The 23483-nt window shown below is 48.1% G+C and overlaps 1 protein-coding gene and 1 long non-coding RNA gene across 6 annotated transcripts in view; one reads left to right on the top strand and one right to left on the bottom strand.

The window, feature by feature from the left end:
- The window catches only part of ASRGL1 (asparaginase and isoaspartyl peptidase 1), an 82102-nt gene extending 79001 nt beyond the window's left edge, over positions 1 to 3101 (bottom strand). Inside the window, exon 1 of one of the 4 annotated variants that reach the window (XM_077289938.1) lies at positions 2719 to 3101. The gene's annotated coding sequence lies outside the window, so the exon portion shown is untranslated. The remainder of the gene's footprint in view (positions 1 to 2718) is intronic. The other 3 variants (XM_077289936.1, XM_077289940.1, XM_077289939.1) reach the window with 3 other exon arrangements.
- Positions 2970 to 23483, top strand: part of LOC143807884 (uncharacterized) — a 37009-nt gene continuing 16495 nt past the window's right edge. For both annotated transcript variants that reach the window (XR_013221824.1, XR_013221823.1), the window contains exon 1: positions 2970 to 3097. This is a non-coding gene — a long non-coding RNA (uncharacterized LOC143807884). The remainder of the gene's footprint in view (positions 3098 to 23483) is intronic.

The following is a 23483-nucleotide window of genomic DNA, read 5'->3' as shown; positions in this document are numbered from 1 at the left end:
CAAGCCGCACGCACAGGATAGGACACCACTGACTGACCAGGGCACTTGTGTGTGACAAGCCGCACGCACAGGATAGGACACCACTGACTGACCAAGGCAAATGTGTGTGACAAGCCGCACGCACAGGACAGGACACCACTGACTGACCAGGGCACGTGTGTGTGACAAGCCGCACGCACAGGAGACCACTGACTGACCAGGGCACGTGTGTGATGACAAGCCGCACGCAGAGGACAGGACACCACTGACTGACCAGGGCACGTGTGTGTGACAAGCCGCACGCAGAGGACAGGACACCACTGACTGACCAGGGCACGTGTGTGTGACAAGCCGCACGCACAGGACAGGACACCACTGACTGACCAGGGGACGTGTGTGTGACAAGCCGCACGCACAGGATAGGACACCACTGACTGACCAGGGCACTTGTGTGTGACAAGCCGCACGCACAGAATAGGACACCACTGACTGACCAAGGCAAATGTGTGTGACAAGCCGCACGCACATGACAGGACACCACTGACTGACCAGGGCACATGTGTGTGACAAGCCGCACGCACAGGAGACCACTGACTGACCAGGGCACGTGTGTGTGACAAGCCGCACGCACAGGACAGGACACCACTGACTGACCAGGGCACTTGTGTGTGACAAGCCGCACGCACAGGACAGGACACCACTGACTGACCAGGGGACGTGTGTGTGACAAGCCGCACGCACAGGACAGGACACCACTGACTGACCAGGGCACTTGTGTGTGACAAGCCGCACGCACAGAACAGGACACCACTGACTGACCAGGGCACGTGTGTGTGACAAGCCGCACGCACAGGATAGGACACCACTGACTGACCAGGGGACGTGTGTGTGACAAGCCGCACGCACAGGATAGGACACCACTGACTGACCAGGGGACGTGTGTGTGACAAGCCGCACGCACAGGATAGGACACCACTGACTGACCAGGGGACGTGTGTGTGACAAGCCGCACGCACAGGATAGGACACCACTGACTGACCAGGGGACGTGTGTGTGACAAGCCGCACGCACAGGATAGGACACCACTGACTGACCAGGGGACGTGTGTGTGACAAGCCGCACGCACAGGACAGGACACCACTGACTGACCAGGGCACTTGTGTGTGACAAGCCGCACGCACAGGACAGGACACCACTGACTGACCAGGGCACGTGTGTGTGACAAGCCGCACGCACAGGACAGGACACCACTGACTGACCAGGGGACGTGTGTGTGACAAGCCGCACGCACAGGATAGGACACCACTGACTGACCAGGGCACTTGTGTGTGACAAGCCGCACGCACAGAATAGGACACCACTGACTGACCAAGGCAAATGTGTGTGACAAGCCGCACGCACATGACAGGACACCACTGACTGACCAGGGCACATGTGTGTGACAAGCCGCACGCACAGGAGACCACTGACTGACCAGGGCACGTGTGTGTGACAAGCCGCACGCACAGGACAGGACACCACTGACTGACCAGGGCACTTGTGTGTGACAAGCCGCACGCACAGGACAGGACACCACTGACTGACCAGGGGACGTGTGTGTGACAAGCCGCACGCACAGGACAGGACACCACTGACTGACCAGGGCACTTGTGTGTGACAAGCCGCACGCACAGAACAGGACACCACTGACTGACCAGGGGACGTGTGTGTGACAAGCCGCACGCACAGGACCGGACACCACTGACTGACCAGGGCACTTGTGTGTGACAAGCCGCACGCACAGGATAGGACACCACTGACTGACCAGGGGACGTGTGTGTGACAAGCCGCACGCACAGGATAGGACACCATTGACTGACCAGGGGACGTGTGTGTGACAAGCCGCACGCACAGGACAGGACACCACTGACTGACCAGGGCACGTGTGTGTGACAAGCCGCACGCACAGGACAGGACACCACTGACTGACCAGGGCACGTGTGTGTGACAAGCCGCACGCACAGGACCGGACACCACTGACTGACCAGGGCACTTGTGTGTGACAAGCCGCACGCACAGGATAGGACACCACTGACTGACCAGGGGACGTGTGTGTGACAAGCCGCACGCACAGGATAGGACACCACTGACTGACCAGGGGACGTGTGTGTGACAAGCCGCACGCACAGGACAGGACACCACTGACTGACCAGGGCACGTGTGTGTGACAAGCCGCACGCACAGGATAGGACACCACTGACTGACCAGGGGACGTGTGTGTGACAAGCCGCACGCACAGGATAGGACACCACTGACTGACCAGGGGACGTGTGTGTGACAAGCCGCACGCACAGGACAGGACACCACTGACTGACCAGGGCACGTGTGTGTGACAAGCCGCACGCACAGGATAGGACACCACTGACTGACCAGGGGACGTGTGTGTGACAAGCCGCACGCACAGGATAGGACACCACTGACTGACAAGCCGCACGCACAGGATAGGACACCACTGACTGACCAGGGGACGTGTGTGTGACAAGCCGCACGCACAGGATAGGACACCACTGACTGACCAGGGGACGTGTGTGTGACAAGCCGCACGCACAGGACAGGACACCACTGACTGACCAGGGCACTTGTGTGTGACAAGCCGCACGCACAGGACAGGACACCACTGACTGACCAGGGCACATGGAGGAGGATTTGCTGAGGCTGGCATTATTTCTATTGCCGTGGTAATAAGAGGAGCTCACTGACCTGTGCCCGCTGTGCTCCCCGCTCGCACTGGCTGATGGTAGGTCCGAGGTCGCACTCACCGCTGTGTAGCTCGCACGTCAGCCGCACATGTATCACCTCACCAGTCAGGATACGGATAGCGTTCAGCCAAGCGGCGCGCACTGTCCTGCCTCTGTGATCATGTGACCATCACGTTACCCGGCTTCTACTGCCCCGCCCGCCGCTCTGGAGACCGCCCACCCGCTGACCTCAGTCAGGAAGTCTCCGACAGAGCGCGGCTGGTGGCATACTGGCATTATTCAATATTCTGCTTATCACGTGCAGTCACCGGTACGGTTCCGGTCCGTGCTGGGGCTGAGGTGCTACGTTGTCTGTACACCGAGGCTACCTCCCGCTTCAGGTGCGATTCTAAACGTAGTAGGCGTGTACCATTAAGTACGGGACCACGGACTGAGTACGGAAATGTGTGTCACGTGACAAGTCTTGTGCCTGCATTGTGGGAGGCAGGCATCGCATCACGTGCAGCCTGCCCTTGTGGTTACATCCTTCCATCCACATCCCAGCTAGCCTGCTTCCGCCTCGCTCACTATACTGGCATTGAGTGAAGCTGCGACCACCTAGTCGGCATGTGACCGCATGTATGAAAATGATACATACTGTCAGTCATGCGCCCACAGCTCCTGGCTCCAGAGAAGCCTCACAGTGTGCAGCGTCACATATAGTGACTGCAGACTTGTAACCTAAGGCCAGACAAGTAGACAACCCCTTTAAATAGACATTTAGGGTGAAATGTTGTTGCAGACCACCCCTTTAGCCTCTGCATGCTTTCATCCAGATCCACAAACTTCTCATTTGCTCAGGGAAAATGCACAGAGCTCCTGACACACAGTGTACAGTGTAACCCCCCCAGCCCATAACACTACATACAGTGCAGCACAGCACAGTGTAGGATTCCCCAGGCCATAGCATTACAGTCTCACATCCCCACACACAGTGCAGTAGCACCCCGGCCTCTTATAACAGATGGTGGCCCGATTCTAAGGTATCGCGTATTCTAGAATATGTAGGTAGTATATAGCACAGGCTATGTACTATATTGCACAGTGACGTAGTATATAACACAACCGACATAGAATATAACATAGCTACGTAGTATACATAGCTCCCAACCGTCCCTCATTGTGCAGGACTGTCCCGGTTTTGATGGTTTTCCCCGCTGTCCCGCACGGGACCCTACTTCCCCGCAGACAACAGAAGCAGCCGTCACACGCCCCTTGTGTTAGGCCACGCCCCTTCCCCATGTTCCTGACTGAGTCTAGTGCCCCCGGGGCGGTCACTTAGCAGCGATTCGGGCTGCTGGTGGCCGGCGCTGTTCTCTATGTCCGGCCAGCTGCATCATCCCAGTGGAGCAGACCCGCCCCCTGCTCCCTGTGTGCTTCCTCCTGAAGAGGGAAGGGAACATGGCTGCATCTAACTGCAGGAGAGGAGCTGGTGGATGGCTCAGACATCAGTGAGTATTCAGCTCTGTGTGCGGTGAGGAGTTGGACGCTGCTGCTCACCTCCCGATAAGTCCAGGGCCGTGTCCCTCTATAGTATTAGCGGCCACTCTGCTGATGCTCACAGATTTATTGCAGGAGACTGAACTTTCAGGGTCACCCTGTCAGTGCCAGGTCATCGGCTCCAGGGTCACCAGACTGCAGGAAAGTTCAGTCTCCTGCAATAAATCTCCCTATACTGATAGTGACCAGAGACTGTCTGCAGAATCCAGCACTGGAGTGATCAAGCCTGAACCTGGTGACTGGACATCATATGCTATATACATGGCCCCCTATATATACAGTGCTTGTATGGCCAGGGCCAGGTGCAGGATTGATCCATCCAGTGTATATAATATTGTGTATCTGTGCCTATAGTATACAACTATCAGGGGCGTAAGTACCGTGGTCGCAGCTGCGACGGGGCCTGGAGCACTCTGAGCTACAAAATGGGTCGCCGGCCCCTCAAATCCTCTGCACAGGCCTTCGTGCGCACTCTCTCTGTGCCCGTGCTGACCAAGGCCATGGCAGCCCACGTGAGCCCGGCCATCATTCGTGCTTGCGCGTGTAGCTGCGGCCTTTGTCAGTGAGGGAAAGCAGGAGAGCGCACACACCTGGGCCTGTGCAGAAGTTTGAAAAGGCCAGAACCAGTGTCCGAGAACAGCGCTCTCCTCACCAATCCCCGGCCGGCATCTGCTCCATGTCCATTATATAGGTGATACTGCAACTGATGTGTATATACGTTATATAGGTGATACTGCTGTATATACAGGGTGGAGCGCGGTAATTTGCTTTTTTGCACTGCATGCTGTGGCGGCACTGTCGGTCGAAGAGAGGGGAGAGTGGGTGTGGCTTACAGTGGCTGATGGGAGATTTGTATTCCTCCGCCTTTCAGTTGCCATCATGCAGTGGACACGTGAGGAGAGGTCATTTTGTGTTGAAGCGTATTTTTCAAATGCCCACTCGATCATTGCAGTGCAGCGTGCTTTTCGTTTACAATTCGCTGTTCCTCCACGCGGACGTGTTCCTGGACGGCAATCAATTGTAAATTGGGTGAATGCATTCAGAACAGCAGGGAATGTGTCATGTGTACGAAGGGGACCTGAGAGAAGGATTACAACACCACAAAACATCGAGAGAGTTAGAGCAGCAGTACTGCAATCTCCGAAACGCTCTGCTTGGAAGCAATCATTTGCTCTTGGCATTTCAAGACGTTCTCTCCACCGGATTCTTCATGATGAACTGAATTTTCACCCGTATAAAATGTGCGTGGTCCAACAATTGTCAGCACGGGACTATTTGACACGGCGGACCTCTTGTGAAGACATGTTAGCAACGATACCCCGTGACGCAATTGTGTTTTTTTCTGATGAGGCACATTTTCACCTCAGTGGGTGAGTAAACAAACAAAATATGCGTTACTGGAGTGAAACAAACCCCAGAGAAGTTCACGAGAGACCTCTGCATTCGGACCGCGTCACTGTGTGGTGCGCCATATCACGAGTAGGCATCATTGGTCTTTACTTTTTTCAGGATAACGGTCGTGCCATAACTGTGAACTCCGAACGGTAGTTGTCTATGATACAGGATTATTTTCAGCCGGCTCTTGAGGCAATGGAACTAGAGGATACATGGTTCCAACAGGATGGTGCCACTGCACACACAGCGAGGGTTACCATGAATTGTTTGAGGCAAATGTTTCCTGGACGGCTTATCTCTTTGAGGGGAGATGTGAACTGGCCAGCACGCTCACCAGATTTAGCCCCATGCGATTTTTTCCTTTGGGGTTACCTGAAGTCTAAGGTGTATATCAACCGTCCCAACACCTTGGAAGACCTAAGGAACAATATTGAAGCTGAAATTGGCAGAATACCAGTGGACATGCTTGTTAGAGTTCATGAAAACTTCAGAAAACGTATGCAGCAGTGTGTGGATAGCGAAGGTCGACATTTGCCAGATACACTATTTAAAACCATGTAATTTAAAAATTCCATTACTGTTCAGTATAATTAAAATATAAAATACATTTTTCTAATGATCATAATTTTTTTATTTCATTCCCAAATCAGCAAATTACCACGCTCCACCCTGTATATATATACTGGAACTATACACTGCAATCACAGTATCACCTATATATTGTATATGCAGCATTTGCAGTTTGACCTGTCTAATGTATATTGACTGTTGTATATACAGTATATAAGTGATACTGTGATTATATACCGCAGTAGCAGTATCACCCATATAATGCATGTACAGCAGTCTATATACATTATATAGGTGAAACTGCGACTACGGTATGTACGTTATATAGGTTATACCACTGTGTGTAATATACTGCGTCCGCTGTGTATAGCCCATATAGGCCTGCCGCAGTGTATATGTATGTATATATATACACACACACACACACACATTCTGTGGCTGGCCTATATGGGCTATACACAGCGGACGCAGTATATTACACACAGTGGTATAACGTACATACCGCAGTCTCACCTATATAATGTATGTATGAGTATGTGTGTCTATGTATGTGTGAGTGTGTATATTATGCGCATACATACACACACACCACTCTGATTAATCGTGAAAAAAGTGCGGACTCTTTATTGGCCCAAATGGCAATGTTTCGGATCAATAACAGAGCATTTCTCTGATATGGAACTGAAATGTTGCCACATGGGCTAATAAAGAGTCCACTGATTTAAGGGATTGTCTCCCACTAGGACAACCTCATCTTAAACTAAAGCCTATACTCACCTCCTGTGCCAGCGCCGTTCCCACAGCGGCTGTGATGTGTTGTGACACGTGATGCCCGGCGCCAATCAGCGCTGGTGTCACTGTCTCTGCCTTCAGACAAACTGAACATGAAGAGGAAGTCCAGGATGAGCTGCTTGATCCTGGACTTCCTCTTCATGTTCAGTTTGTCTGAAGGCAGAGACAGTGACACCAGCGCTGATTGGCGCCGGGCATCACGTCTCACAACACATCACAGCCCCTGTGGGAACGGCGCTGGCACAGGAGGCAAGTATAGGCTTTATAATTTTATCAGGGCCGAACATTTAGGGGTTGTCCTAGTAGCGAACAACCCCTTAAAGATTTGGTGCTGCTGAGTTATTATATATATATATATATATATATATATATATTGCCTGCGTGGTGTAAATCTAAGTATCTGTATATACACACTGCACAGTACCCCTCCTCCTGTATATATACACTGCACAGTACCCCTCCTCCTGTATATATACACTGCACAGTACCGCTCCTCCTGTATATATACACTTAACAGTACCGCTCCTGTATATACACTGCACAGTACTGCTCCTCCTCTCCTGTATATATACACTGCACAGTACCACTCCTCCTGTGTATATATACACTGCACAGTACCACTCCTCCTGTCCTGTATATATACACTGCACAGTACCGCTCCTCCTGTAGCCGTGGAATGCACCTAGCACTCCCTGGACATCTCGACACAGCCGGAGGACTAATTACCCCTAGAGATAGAAAAGGGAAAACTATCTTGCCTCAGAGAAAATCCCCAAAGGATAGGCAGTCCCCCACAAATATTGACTGTGAGAGGAGAGGGAAAAAACTTACACAGACTGAAATCAGAATTTAGCAAAGGAGGCCACTTCTAGCTAAATAGAAAGGATAGGACAGAGTACTATGCGGTCAGTATTAAAACACTAGAAAATATCCACCACAGAAAATACAAAAACTCCACAGCTAACTAAAGATATGGAGGGTATATCTGCATCTCCAGAGATACCAGCTTGGCTAAACAAATCCTTATACAGACCAAGCTGGACAAGACAAAAAAACATGGAAAAGAACTGAACAATAAGGCCACAGCATGTGGACAGCAAAAAATCAATTCCAGAACTTATCTTTGTTGAAAAGAACTGCAAAGCAGGAGAGACCAGGCAGAGATGTGAATCCTCCAGGAACAATGGACAACTGGCACTGACTAAAGGGTGAAGCAAGACTAAATAGCCCAGTCAGATTTGCAAAAAGTGAACACACCTGATAAATGCTGCGATTCAGAGACAGCAGCGCTACCACTTACAACCACCGGAGGGAGCCCAAGAGCAGAATTCACAACAGTACCCCCCCCTTGATGAGGGGTCACCGAACCCTCACCAGAGCCCCCAGGCTGATCCGGATGAGCCAAATGAAAGGCACGAACCAAATCATCAGCATGAACATCGGAGGCAACAACCCAAGAATTATCCTCCTGGCCATAACCCTTCCATTTGACAAGATACTGAAGCTTCCGCCTCGAAAAACGAGAATCCAAAATCTTCTCAACCACATACTCCAACTCCCCATCAATCAACACCGGGGCAGGAGGATCAACAGAGGGAACAACGGGCACCACATATTTCCACAACAAAGATTTATGAAAAACATTATGGATGGAAAAAGAGGCTGGAAGGGCCAAACGAAAAGACACTGGATTGATAATCTCAGAAATCCTATAAGGACCAATAAACCGAGGCTTAAACTTAGGGGAAGAAACCTTCATAGGGACATGACGGGAAGACAACCAGACCAAATCCCCAACCCGAAGCCGGGAACCAACACACCGACGACGGTTAGCAAAACGCTGAGCCCCATCCTGAGACAACACCAAATTGTCAACAACATGAGCCCAAATTTGCTGCAACCTGTCAACCACAGAGTCCACCCCAGGACAATCAGAAGGCTCAACCTGCCCCGAAGAAAAACGAGGATGAAACCCAGAGTTACAAAAGAAGGGTGAAACCAAGGTAGCAGAACTAGCCCGATTATTAAGGGCAAACTCGGCCAATGGCAAGAAAGCCACCCAATCATCCTGATCAGCAGACACAAAGCATCTCAAATAAGTTTCCAAAGTCTGATTAGTTCGCTCGGTTTGGCCATTTGTCTGAGGATGAAATGCGGAAGAAAAAGAAAAATCAATGCCCAGCCTAGCACAAAAGGCCCGCCAAAACCTAGAAACAAACTGGGAACCTCTATCGGACACAATATTCTCCGGAATGCCATGCAAATGAACCACATGCTGAAAAAACAATGGAACCAAATCAGAAGAGGAAGGCAACTTAGGCAAAGGTACCAAATGAACCATCTTAGAAAACTGGTCACAAACCACCCAGATAACTGACATCCTCTGGGAAACCGGAAGATCCGAAATAAAATCCATAGAAATATGCGTCCAAGGCCTCTCAGGGACCGGCAAAGGCAAAAGCAACCCACTAGCGCGGGAACAGCAAGGCTTGGCCCGCGCACAAGTCCCACAGGACTGCACAAAAGAACGCACATCCCATGACAAAGAAGGCCACCAAAAGGACCTACCAACCAAATCTCTGATACCAAAAATCCCCGGATGACCAGCTAACACAGAACAATGAACCTCCGAAATCACTTTACTAGTCCATCTGTCAGGAACAAACAATTTCCCCACTGGACAGCGGTCAGGTTTATCAGCCTGAAATTCCTGAAGAACCCGTCGTAAATCAGGGGAGATGGCAGAAAGAATCACCCCTTCCTTCAGAATACCGACCGGCTCAAGGACCCCAGGAGAATCAGGCAAAAAGCTCCTAGAGAGGGCATCAGCCTTAGCATTCTTAGAACCCGGAAGATACGAGACCACAAAATCAAAACGGGAGAAAAACAGGGACCATCGGGCCTGTCTAGGATTCAGCCGTTTGGCAGACTCGAGATAAATCAGATTCTTATGATCGGTCAAGACCACAATACGGTGCTTGGCCCCCTCAAGCCAATGTCGCCACTCCTCAAATGCCCACTTCATAGCCAACAACTCACGATTGCCGACATCATAATTGCGTTCCGCAGGCGAAAACTTTCGAGAAAAGAAGGCACACGGTTTCATCAAGGAACCATCAGAATTCCTCTGAGACAAAACGGCCCCTGCCCCAATCTCAGAAGCGTCAACCTCAACCTGAAAAGGAAGAGAAACATCTGGCTGACGCAACACAGGGGCAGAAGTAAATCGGCGTTTAAGCTCCTGAAAGGCAGAAACAGCCGCAGAGGACCAATTCGTCACATCAGCGCCTTTCTTCGTCAAATCGGTCAGGGGTTTAACCACACTGGAGAAGTTGGCAATGAAACGGCGATAAAAATTGGCAAAGCCCAAAAATTTCTGAAGGCTCTTCACGGATGTGGGCTGGATCCAATCATGAATGGCCTGAACCTTAACCTGATCCATTTATATAGATGAGGGAGAAAAAATGAAGCCCAAAAAAGAAATCTTCTGTACTCCAAAGAGGCACTTAGACCCCTTCACAAACAAGGCATTATCACGAAGGATCTGAAATACCATCCTGACTTGTTTCACATGAGACTCCCAATCATCTGAAAAAATCAAATTATCATCCAAATATACAATCATGAATTTATCAAGATAATTCCGAAATATATCATGCATGAAGGACTGAAACACAGATGGAGCATTAGAGAGTCCGAATGGCATCACAAGGTATTCAAAATGGCCTTCGGGCGTATTAAACGCAGTTTTCCATTCGTCACCCTGCTTAATACGAACAAGATTATATGCCCCTCGAAGGTCAATCTTAGTAAACCAACTAGCCCCCTTAATCCTAGCAAACAGATCAGAAAGCAAAGGCAAAGGGTATTGGAATTTGACCGTGATCTTATTCAAGAGGCGATAATCAATACAGGGTCTCAAGGAGCCATCTTTTTTGGCAACAAAAACAAAACCTGCTCCCAATGGTGAAGAAGATGGCCGAATATGCCCCTTCTCCAAGGACTTTTTAACATAGCTCCGCATGGCGGTATGTTCTGGCACAGATAGGTTGAAAAGTCGGCCCTTAGGGAACTTACAGCCTGGAATCAAGTCAATAGCACAATCACAGTCCCTATGCGGTGGAAGGGAACTGGACTTGGGCTCATTGAATACATCCTGGAAATCTGACAAAAACTCAGGAATTTCAGAAGAGGGGGAGGAGGCAATTGACATCAAAGGAACGTCACCATGAACCCCCTGACAACCCCAACTAGTCACAGACATAGATTTCCAATCTAATACCGGATTATGCACCTGTAACCATGGGAAACCCAGCACAATAGCATCATGCAAATTATGCAACACCAGAAAACGACAATTTTCCTGATGGGCTGGCGCCATGCACATGGTCAGCTGTGTCCAAAACTGAGGTTTATTTTTAGCCAACGGTGTAGCATCAATGCCCCTCAAAGGAATAGGACTCTGCAAAGGCTGCAAGGGGAAACCACAATGCCTGGCAAATTCTAAGTCCATTAAGTTTAGAGCGGCGCCTGAATCCACAAATGCCATGACAGAAAATGACGATAATGAGCAGATCAGGGTCACAGATAACAGAAATTTAGGTTGTACAGTACTGATGGTAACAGAACTAGCGATTCTCTTGGTACACTTAGGGCAATCAGAAATAACATGAGCAGAATCGCCGCAGTAAAAACACAACCTATTCTGACGTCTGAATCCTTGTCGTTCAGCTCTAGACACAATCCTATCACACTGCATAGGCTCAGGACTCCGTTCGGAAGACAATGCCATAGAGTGCACAACTCTGCGCTCGCGCAAGCGCCGATCAATCTGAATGGCCAGAGACATAGAATCACTCAGACCAGCAGGCGTGGGGAACCCCACCATAACATCTTTAACAGATTCAGCAAGACCCTTTCTGAAGATTGCCGCCAAGGCATCCTCATTCCATTTAGTCAGTACAGACCATTTTCTAAACTTCTGGCAATATGATTCTGCCGCTTCTTGACCCTGAGACAGGGCCAACAAGGTCTTCTCAGCATGATCCACTGAATTAGGTTCGTCATACAGTAACCCAAGCGCCTGAAAAAAGGTGTCTACATTAAGCAACGCCGGATTCCCAGGTTCCAGGGCAAATGCCCAATCCTGGGGGTCACCACGCAGCAGAGATATAACAATTTTAACCTGCTGGATGGAATCACCAGAGGAACGGGGTTTCAGCAAAAAACAGTTTACAGTTATTTTTAAAGCTCAGAAATTTGGACCTATCCCCAAAAAACAAATCAGGAGTTGGAATTCTAGGCTCTAAAACCAGAGTCTGAACGATATAATCGGAAATACCCTGTACTCTAGCAGCAAGTTGATCCACACGAGAAGCCAATCCCTGAACATCCATTCCAGCGCCGAACTCCTGAGCCACCCAGAGGTAAAGAGGGAAGAAAAAAAAACAACAGACTACAGAAAAAAAAATGGCTCAGCACTTTCCTTCCCTTCTTCTGAGATGCGGTTAACTCATTGTTGGCCAGTTGTACTGTTATGATCTGGTGGCCTAAGAGCAGCATGAGACGTACTCTGGAGAAGGTGGTACCTGTACTGACCGCAGACCCTGAACTTAACACCGCAACTAGAAGTAGCCGTGGAATGTACCTAGCACTCCCTGGACATCTCGACACAGCCGGAGGACTAATTACCCCTAGAGATAGAAAAGGGAAAACTATCTTGCCTCAGAGAAATTTCCCAAAGGATAGGCAGACCCCCACAAATATTGACTGTGAGAGGAGAGGGAAAAAACATACACAGACTGAAATCAGAATTTAGCAAAGGAGGCCACTTCTAGCTAAATAGAAAGGATAGGACAGAGTACTATGCGGTCAGTATTAAAACACTAGAAAATATCCACCACAGAAAATACAAAATCTCCACAGCTAACTAAAGATATGGAGGGTATATCTGCATCTCCAGAGATACCAGCTTGGCTAAACAAATCCTTAATAAGTAGAAAATACTTGGCACTCAGAAGAGTTTTTTGCAAATTTGAGAAATAGATTTTTATTCGGTGCATCCAGTTCAATATTTAAACGTTTTCGGTCTTACACAATCAGACCTTCATCAGAAATAGTTGTGAAACTGGAGACCACAATAACAAAATATGCGGATATAACCATACACTGGTTAGGAGTCAGCAGGGGAGCAGGAGCGCAGGGCGTCTTATAGCAGGCGGTGGTAGGTGACCAATACGCTGAAAAGAGCAAGAGACTGGCCGGGACAGTAGCGCTGTAACCGCCAAAGTAGAGGACGCCGTGCCGCCAGGAAAATGCGCTCCAGGGCAGCCCTGGAGCGCATTTTCCTGGCGGCACGGCGTCCTCTACTCTGGCGGTTACAGCGCTACTGTCCCGGCCAGTCTCTTGCTCTTTTCAGCGTATTGGTCACCTACCACCGCCTGCTATAAGACGCCCTGCGCTCCTGCTCCCCTGCTGACTCCTAACCAGTGTATGGTTATATCCGCATATTTTGTTATTGTGGTCTCCAGTTTCACAACTATTTCTGATGAAGGTCTGATTGTGTAAGACCGAAAACGTTTAAATATTGAACTGGATGCACCGAATAAAAATCTATTTCTCAAATTTGCAAAAAACTCTTCTGAGTGCCAAGTATTTTCTACTTATATTTGACGGGTTGGATACCTAACTTGAGCACCTCCAAGATACCCTGAGTGCCGTGGCCTATATTTCTAAACAAATCCTTATACAGACCAAGCTGGACAAGACAAAAAAAACATGGACAAGAACTGAACAATAAGACCACAGCATGTGGACAGCAAAAAATCAAGGCCAGAACTTATCTTTGTTGAAAAGAACTGCAAAGCAGGAGAGACCAGGCAGAGATGTGAATCCTCCAGGAACAATGGACAACTGGCACTGACTAAAGGGTGAAGCAAGACTAAATAGCCCAGTCAGATTTGCAAAAAGTGAACACACCTGATAAATGCTGCGATTCAGAGACAGCAGCGCTACCACTTACAACCACCAGAGGGAGCCCAAGAGCAGAATTCACAACACCACCCCTCCTGTATATATCATAGCTCCCAACTGTCCCTCATTCTGCGGGACTATCTCGGTTTTGAGCCTTTGCCCCAAACTCCCGCACGGGACGCTCTGCTTCCCGCAGACAGCAGGAAAAGCAGCCGACATGCCCCCTTGTGTTAAGCCATGCCCCTTACCCTTCCGTATGCGATGTATCAGCCAGTCATCCCTGCACCCGCAGAGCCTTACACCACATATTGGCTGCTCTGTGTGCATAGGACCTGTGATGAGGTCACAGGAGGGGAGGAGTCAGGGGTTACATGATCGGGACCTCCGTGGATTGCAGGACTCAGCTGAGCTGGTTGCCAACTTGCCACATGGTGCTGCTGGATGAGGTAAGTAAGCTGCCTTGTGTGGGGTCAGGAGGTGTACAGTGTGGATGTGGCAGAGCCATGTCTGTGTATGAGGTGTATGGAGCTGAGCCGTGTGTGTATGAGGTGTATGGAGCGGAGCTGAATGTGTACGAGGTGTATGGAGCGGAGCTGAACGTGTACGAGATGTATGGAGCGGAGCTAAATGTGTACGAGGTGTACGGAGCGGAGCCGTGTGTGTATGAGGTGTATGGAGCGGAGCCGTGTGTACGAGGTGTATGGAGCGGAGCCGTGTGTACGAGGTGTATGGAGCGGAGCCGTGTGTACGAGGTGTATGGAGCGGAGCTAAATGTGTACGAGGTGTATGGAGCGGAGCTAAATGTGTACGAGGTGTACGGAGCGGAGCCACGTGTGTACGAAGTGTACGGAGCAGAGTCGTGTGTGTACGAGGTGTACGGAGCAGGGCCGTGTGTGTATGAGGTGTACGGAGCGGAGCCGTGTGTGCAAAGTGTATGGAGCGCAGCTGCATGTGTAGGAGTAGCTATGTGTGGCCATTATACGGTACGAAGTATCATGTGTGGCCAATATACAGTATGGAGCATCATGTGCGGCCAATATACAGTATGGAGCATCATGTGCAGCCAATATACAGTATGGAGCAGCATGTGCGGTCATTATACAGTATGGAGCATCATGTGCAGCCAATATACAGTATGGAGCATCATGTTCATCCAATATACAGTATGGAGCATCATGTGCGGTCATTATACTGTATGGAGCATCATGTGGGGCTATTATACAGTATGGAGCATCATACGCAGCCAGTATACAACTATAGTAAGTAAAGCCAGCTCACCGAGTAACCACCGCAGGTGCAAGGAACTCCACGCTGATCAACGTAGTCACAGGAGAAAGGAAAAAAAAAGAACTTGTTCCAGCTCCATATCTGTAAAATTCAGGCTTGAAACTTTATTTTGCCAATTTAAAAGCAGTGGAAATATGCTCTCCAGAAGCACAGCGGGACAAGAGCAACGCGTTTCGATCTCTAAAGATCTTTTTAGTGATCGAAGCGTGTCGCTCTTGTCCCGCTGTGCTTCTGGAGAGCATATTTCCACTGCTTTTAAATTGGAAAAATAAAGTTTCAAGCCTGAATTTACAGATATAGAGCTGGAACAAGTTCTTTTTTTTTCCTTGCAGCCAGTATACAGTATGGAGCATCATGTGCAGCCAATATACAGTATAGAGCATCATGTGCAGTCATTATACAGTATGGAGCATCATGTGGGGCCATTATACGGTATTGTCACGTTACTGGCGATACAGGACTGAAGGTCAGTGGCCGAAGCAGATGTATACAAGTGACCGGACCGTGGAAAGACCTCTGGAGATGCAATATATGGCAGTGGCAGTTCAATATATCCGCAGATGCAAGGACCAGCCCAAGCAAGGGCCGGCCTGGATAACACACGTGCACAAAGTCCGTATGAGCAGCAGGAGTTCAGGGTAGTAGCAGCAGAATATCAATAATAAGCAGGAAGATGCCAGCAAGACACCTTCCAACCAGGAGCTCAGAGATTGCTTCACTCAGACTGAGCACACAAAATACTCAGCAACAGGAAGCTGCACAGGGCCAGGTATATATAGTAGGTCCAATCAAGCTCAATCAGGGCGGGGACAAATCAGCAGGGCAGGTGATGATCTCTATCCCAGACGAAGTTCATATGGTTTCAGGCAGAAATCAAGCAAGTTCCAAATAGCTCATCAAGCAAAGGAACAGACTAGCAAACAAAGGGTCGCAGGTTCAAATCCTAACAATACTCCCCTCTTAACGGCGGCCTCTGGACGCAATTTGCCCAGGCTTTTCAGGATACCGCTGATGAAATTTTCTAATCAAACGGGGAGCATTGACATTGCCTACCGGTTCCCATGAATTTTCTTCTGTGTCGTAGCCCTGCCATTTGATCAAATATTGTAAACCATTTCTATGAATTCGAGAATCCAAGATCTTCTCCACCACAAACTGCTCCTGTCCATCCACTTCAATTGAATCGGGAGGTGGAGGGAATCGCTCTGGGAATGGATTGGCTGTGGCGGCTTTCAACAAAGACACGTGGAATACAGGATGAATCTTCATTGATTTTGGTAGCTGTAAACGTACAGCCAATGGACTCACAATCTTATTGATTTTGTATGGTCCCACAAACTTCTGTCCTAATTTAGGAGAAGGAATCTTCAATTTCAAATTCTTAGTGGATAGCCACACTCGATCTCCAATCCTAAACGTGGGAGTAGGTCTACGATACCTGTCAGCAGCTTTTTTATATTTCTCCTGAGCTTCCCTTAATGTGTCTTTCAGGACATTCAGATTTTTCTGTAGGAGAGAGATTCTTTCTGCGACTGCTGGTATTAATGGCGCCACAGGATTCTTGGGAAGGATGTTTGGATGATATCCAAGATTTGCAAAAAATGGCGTCTGTTTCGTAGAGGCATTCTGTGAATTGTATGAAAACTCTGCAAATGGCAACAAATCTACCCAGTCGTCTTGCAGATGGCAAATATAACAACGGAGATACTGCTCCAGTGTCTGATTCGTACGTTCTGTTTGACCGTTAGATTGCGGATGATAAGCGGTTGACAATCGTACCTTGATGTCTAGTGCTGAGCACAGACTGCGCCAAAATTTAGATGTAAATTGCACACCTCGATCTGAGACGACTTCATCTGGCACTCCGTGGAGACGAAAAACATTGCAAATTATCAGATCAGCTGTATCTTTTGCTGAAGGCAGACCTGTACACGGGATAAAATGCGCTGCTTTCGTAAGTCGATCCACTACCACCAGAATGGATGTCTTTCCCTTGGAATCAGGTAGATCCACTATAAAGTCCATTGAAATCGATCCCCATGGACGTGTTGGAATGGCAAGAGGCTGCAGTAGTCCCATAGGAGATACACGTGGGGTCTTATGTCTGGCACAGATGTCACAAGACTTAACGTACTTCTTCACGTCTTCTTGAAAGTTCGGCCACCAAAAGAAACGTGACAAAAACTCCTGCGTTTTCTGTACCCCTTTATGCCCTGCAACTTTAGAGTCGTGTACTAGTTGTAGAACTTTTAACCGAGCTGCTTCTGGCACATATAGTCGTCGACCATCAGTCCATACTTGATTTTTGAAAAATAGGTGTATGTCCCCTGATGGACGTGATAGAAAAGAGTCTGTTTCATATGCTGCTTTCAGATCTTCCAGCAAATCTCCATCATGTATTACTCCCACGATTTTAGTATCGGCCACAATAGGTTTGGGTGTTGTTACGAGGTTAACATCACTTGAAAACATTCGGGATAATGCGTCTGCCTTCTTGTTACGGGAGCCTGGTCGATATGATATTACAAAATTAAACTGATTCAGAAACAGACTCCAACGGGTCTGCCGAGGAGAGAGGCATTTTGCAGACCTGATAAACTCTAGATTGCGATGATCGGTCAACACCAAAATTTGCTGTGCCGCTCCTTGAAGATGATGTCTCCACTCTTTGAATGCTGATATAATGGCGAGCAATTCTTTATTACCCACGTCATAGTTCTTTTCGGCTAAGGACATACGTTGTGAGAAAAATGCACATGGATGCAGCAACTTCTTTTCCCCTGTCCTCTGAGAGAGGATAGCACCGACCGCACAGTCTGAGGCATCCACCTCGATGATGAATGCCAATTCTGGGTCAGGATGGCGTAATATGGGAGCCGTCGTGAACTTCATTTTTAAACGAGAGAATGCTTCTTGCGCCTGGGGAGTCCAGATGAAATTTGCTCCTTTTTTTGTCAGTTGCGTGATGGGTGCCACAATTTCTGAAAAATTTTTAATAAAACGTCTGTAAAAGTTGGCGAACCCCACAAAACGCTGGACCTCTTTCACATTTTTAGGGATAGGCCACTCGGTGATAGCTTGCGTTTTCTTAGCATCCATCCGTAATCCTTGAGGTGAAATGACATATCCCAAGAACTGGATCTCTTCTCGATGGAATTCACATTTTTCTAATTTAATATACAATGAATTCTCTCTTAAACGTTCTAACACTCGTCTTACGTGCGTTTGATGTTCTTCCAAAGAGTTAGAAAAAATTAGGATGTCGTCTAGATAAACGACCATGAACTGGTCCAACAGGTCTCGGAAAATATCATTCACCAAGTGCTGGAAAGTAGCTGGAGCATTGCAAAGTCCGAAGGGCATCACTAGACTCTCAAAGTGTCCATATCGGGTACGGAAAGCTGTCTTCCACTCATCCCCAGGTCTTATACGTACTAAGTTATATGCCCCACGTAAATCTAACTTAGTGAAGATCTTCGCACATCGCACCTTTTCTAGGAGTTCCGGGATCAATGGTAAGGGATAACGATTTTTAATCGTCACTTTATTAAGCTCCCTGTAGTCCACTACTGGCCGAAGTGTTCCATCTTTCTTTTTAACGAAGAATATAGGAGCTCCAGCGGGCGAGGATGATGGACGAATGAATTTTTTGTTCAGATTTTCTTCAATAAATTCTTTGAGAGCCTTTAGTTCAGGACCTGCTAGAGGATAGATAGTTCCAAATGGTATAGCCGCCCCTGGGAGTAGCTCTATTGGGCAGTCGTATGGTCGATGCGGGGGAAGTGTATCTGCCCCCCTCTTGTCACAGACATCTAGAAAATCTTCATACACCGCTGGTAGCTGAGGTAATTCTGAATTCTGGGCTGTTTCTAATGTTGACTCACTTGTAACTTCCGCCCGAACGTCCATTACGGGGAAACTGATCTTTTTCATCTCCCAGTCGATGCTAGGATTTTGCTTCTGTAACCAGGGCAGACCTAAAATAATCGGAAAATGTGGGGAAGAAATAATTAGGAATGTCAACATCTCGCGGTGCTGTGGCTCAATATAGAGCTCCAACAGTCCTGTCTCATGGTCCACTGGCCCCGAATTCAGTGGAGATCCATCTACTGTCTCCATCACAATAGGTGAACGTCTTTTTTGCACCTCTATGCCATGTTTTTGAGCAAACGCAGAATCCATGAAAATCCCGCTGGCTCCCGAATCGATCATGGCTGATGCGGTGATCTACAGGGAGTTGACCTTCAGTTTAATTGTTACAAAATAATGGGATTCTCGGTTCTCTTTCCTAACATGTGGAGCTATGGATGATATAGACTGGATCTCATCCTTAGCATAATCAGTCTCTGAAATGTAAGACTCCTCGTCGGAGGAGTCAGGGTCCATTATGGCCGCCACCATTTTTCGTGAACGGCTTGTGGGACGACTTGGACAGTTAATGAGAAAATGTCCTGCTTCCCCGCAGTACAGACATAGATTCTCTTTAAATCTTTGTTCTCTTCGTTCTGCACTCGCTCGTCTCTGGATCGCGTCTACTTGCATCGGCTCTGATTCTGTATCCCGGGGATTCCGGCTAGGCACTTCTTTGATGACCGATGGCAGGGAAGAGTTATATGAGTTAGTTGAGCGATTCATGGAATTCCACTTCTCTTGTCGTCGTTCAGACAGACGGGTATCAATCCGGATGCAATGTTTGATTAAATCATCCAAATCTGAAGGGGTCTCTCCACGGGCAAGTTCGTCTTTTACTGCACTAGAAAGTCCTCTTTTAAAGAAGGTTACTATTGCTGCATTATTCCATTCAGTGTCGACGGCCCACCTCCTATACTCCATAGCATATTCTGCGACGGGACGTTTGCCTTGTCGTAATGCCAGCAACGTTGATTCAGCTGTAGCTGCACGATTTGGGTCATCAAACATCTGCTGCATCGCCCGAATAAACTCATTCAAATTGTCTAAACGTGCGTCCCGAGTCACAATCAGAGGATTAGCCCAAGCGATCGCTTTGTGGGTTAACAGCATAATGATGCATAACACCTTTGACCTATCGGTCGGGAACTGATTAGGATGTGTATCGAAGAACAGATAGCATTGGTTCAAAAATCCACGAAATTTATCTCGATCACCTCCAAAACGAAACGGTGGCAATTTGGGGGGCCTGTCAGACGTTGAGACGGAAGCTTGTCCTTCTAGCTGTGTAATTCGGACAGTCAACACCTGTACCGTATTCTGCAAATCTTGGATAGTTTGTTGGAGATTCTGTACATTATGGTCGTTTTGTATAATAAATGCATCCATCCGTGCTTTTCCATTCATCTGTTCGGCGTGCAAATTGGACATTGCACCCTGCAGCTTTCTGACACGTGTATCCATAGTTTCTGCCCCAGCGGCCTCCATTTTTGGGCTGAGTATCCTGTCACGTTACTGGCGATACAGGACTGAAGGTCAGTGGCCGAAGCAGATGTATACAAGTGACCGGACCGTGGAAAGACCTCTGGAGATGCAATATATGGCAGTGGCAGTTCAATATATCCGCAGATGCAAGGACCAGCCCAAGCAAGGGCCGGCCTGGATAACACACGTGCACAAAGTCCGTATGAGCAGCAGGAGTTCAGGGTAGTAGCAGCAGAATATCAATAATAAGCAGGAAGATGCAAGCAAGACACCTTCCAACCAGGAGCTCAGAGATTGCTTCACTCAGTTAGACTGAGCACACAAAATACTCAGCAACAGGAAGCTGCACAGGGCCAGGTATATATAGTAGGTCCAATCAAGCTCAATCAGGGTGGGGACAAATCAGCAGGGCAGGTGATGATCTCTATCCCAGACGAAGTTCATATGGTTTCAGGCAGAAATCAAGCAAGTTCCAAATAGCTCATCAAGCAAAGGAACAGACTAGCAAACAAAGGGTCGCAGGTTCAAATCCTAACAGGTATGGAGCATCATGTGTGGTCATTATGCAGTATGGAGCATCATGTGTGGCCATTATACAGTATGGAGCATCATGTGGGGCCATTATACAGTATGGAGCATCATGTGGGGCCATTATACAGTATGGAGCATCATGTGCGGTCATTATACAGTATGGAGCATCATGTGCGGCCATTATACAGTATGGAGCATCATGTGCGGTCATTATACAGTATGGAGCATCATGTGCGGCCATTATACAGTATGGAGCATCATGTGTGGTCATTATACAGTATGGAGCATCATGTGTGGCCATTATACAGTATGGAGCATCATGTGTGGCCATTATACAGTATGGAGCATCATGTGTGGCCATTATACAGTATGGAGCATCATGTGTGGCCATTATACAGTATGGAGCATCATGTGTGGCAATTATACAGTATGGAGCACTGTGTGGCCATATTTTTTTGTTTATAATTATTCTTATAATTCTTATTTACCTCATTATAAGCATCATTAGGACACATATTATTACAATATCCCATGTAGGAATAACCAACATGGGAAACGGGGTCTAACCCGCAAATTAAGTAGTGTCCACGCACTGTATACTGACCATGCAGCTGCGGCACATATATATTAACTGTCATGATCTCAATGGCAAGAGAACATAGCATCAGCATATATAGGAACTAGCTCTTGGAAGATGGGAACTGAGCTGACCATGAACTAAACCTAACGCACAACTAGCAGTGGCCGGGTAGCATGCCTACGTTGATTCTAGATGCCCAGCACCAGCCGGAGGACTAAATAATGCTAGCAGAGGAAAATATTAGTCCTAGCTCACCTCTAGAGAAATACCCCGAAAGGAGACAGAGGCCCCCCACATATATTGGCGGTGAATTAAGATGAAATAACAAACGTAGTATGAAAATAGGTTTAGCAAATTTGAGGTCCACTTACTACATAGCAGAAGACAGAAAGGACACTTTCATGGTCAGCTGAAAACCCTATCAAAACACCATCCAGAAATTACTTTAGGACTCTGGCATTAACTCATAACACCAGAGTGGCAATTCCTGTTCACAAGAGCTTTCCAGACACAGTAACGAAACTACAGCTGTGAACTGGAACAAAAATGCAAAAACAAACATGGACAAGAGTCCAACTTATCTAGTAGTTGTCTAGGAGCAGGAACAAGCACAGAGAGGCTTCTGGTAACATTGTTGACCGGCAAGCAACTAACAGAGAAGCAAGGTTATATAGCGACTCCCACATCTTGATGGGAACAGGTGAACAGAGAAGATGAAGACATCAGTTCAATTCCACCAGTAGCCACCGGGGGAGCCCAGAATCCAAATTCACAACAGTACCCCCCCCTCAAGGAGGGGGCACCGAACCCTCACCAGAAACACCAGGGCGATCAGGATGGGCCCTATGAAAGGCACGAACCAGATCAGAGGCATGAACATCAGATGCATTCACCCAAGAATTATCCTCCTGGCCGTATCCCTTCCACTTGACCAGATACTGGAGTCTCCGTCTGGAAACACGGGAGTCTAAGATTTTCTCCACAACGTACTCCAACTCACCCTCAACCAACACCGGAGCAGGAGGCTCAACGGAAGGCACAACCGGTACCTCATACCTGCGCAATAATGACCGATGAAAAACGTTATGAATAGAAAAGGATGCAGGGAGGTCCAAACGGAAGGAAACAGGGTTAAGAATCTCCAATATCTTATACGGGCCGATGAACCGAGGCTTAAACTTAGGAGAAGAGACCCTCATAGGGACAAAACGAGAAGACAACCACACCAAATCCCCAACACAAAGCCGAGGACCAACACGACGGTAGCGGTTGGCAAAAAGCTGAGTCTTCTCCTGGGACAACCTCAAATTGTCCACCACCTGCCCCCAGATCTGATGCAATCTCTCCACCACAGCATCCACTCCAGGACAATCCGAAGATTCCACCTGACCAGAGGAAAATCGAGGATGAAACCCCGAATTACAGAAAAACGGGGACACCAAAGTGGCAGAGCTGGCCCGATTATTGAGAGCGAACTCCGCCAATGGCAAAAAAGCAACCCAATCATCCTGGTCAGCAGACACAAAACACCTCAGATATGTCTCCAGGGTCTGATTAGTCCGCTCGGTCTGGCCATTCGTCTGAGGATGGAAAGCGGACGAAAAAGATAAATCTATGCCCATCCTAGCACAGAATGCCCGCCAAAATCTAGACACGAATTGGGTCCCTCTGTCAGAAATGATATTCTCAGGAATACCATGCAAACG

The sequence above is a fragment of the Ranitomeya variabilis genome, chromosome 2 (assembly GCF_051348905.1).
Source record: "Ranitomeya variabilis isolate aRanVar5 chromosome 2, aRanVar5.hap1, whole genome shotgun sequence".
Taxonomy (NCBI): domain Eukaryota; kingdom Metazoa; phylum Chordata; class Amphibia; order Anura; family Dendrobatidae; genus Ranitomeya; species Ranitomeya variabilis.
This window is presented reverse-complemented; position numbering and strand designations above follow the sequence as displayed.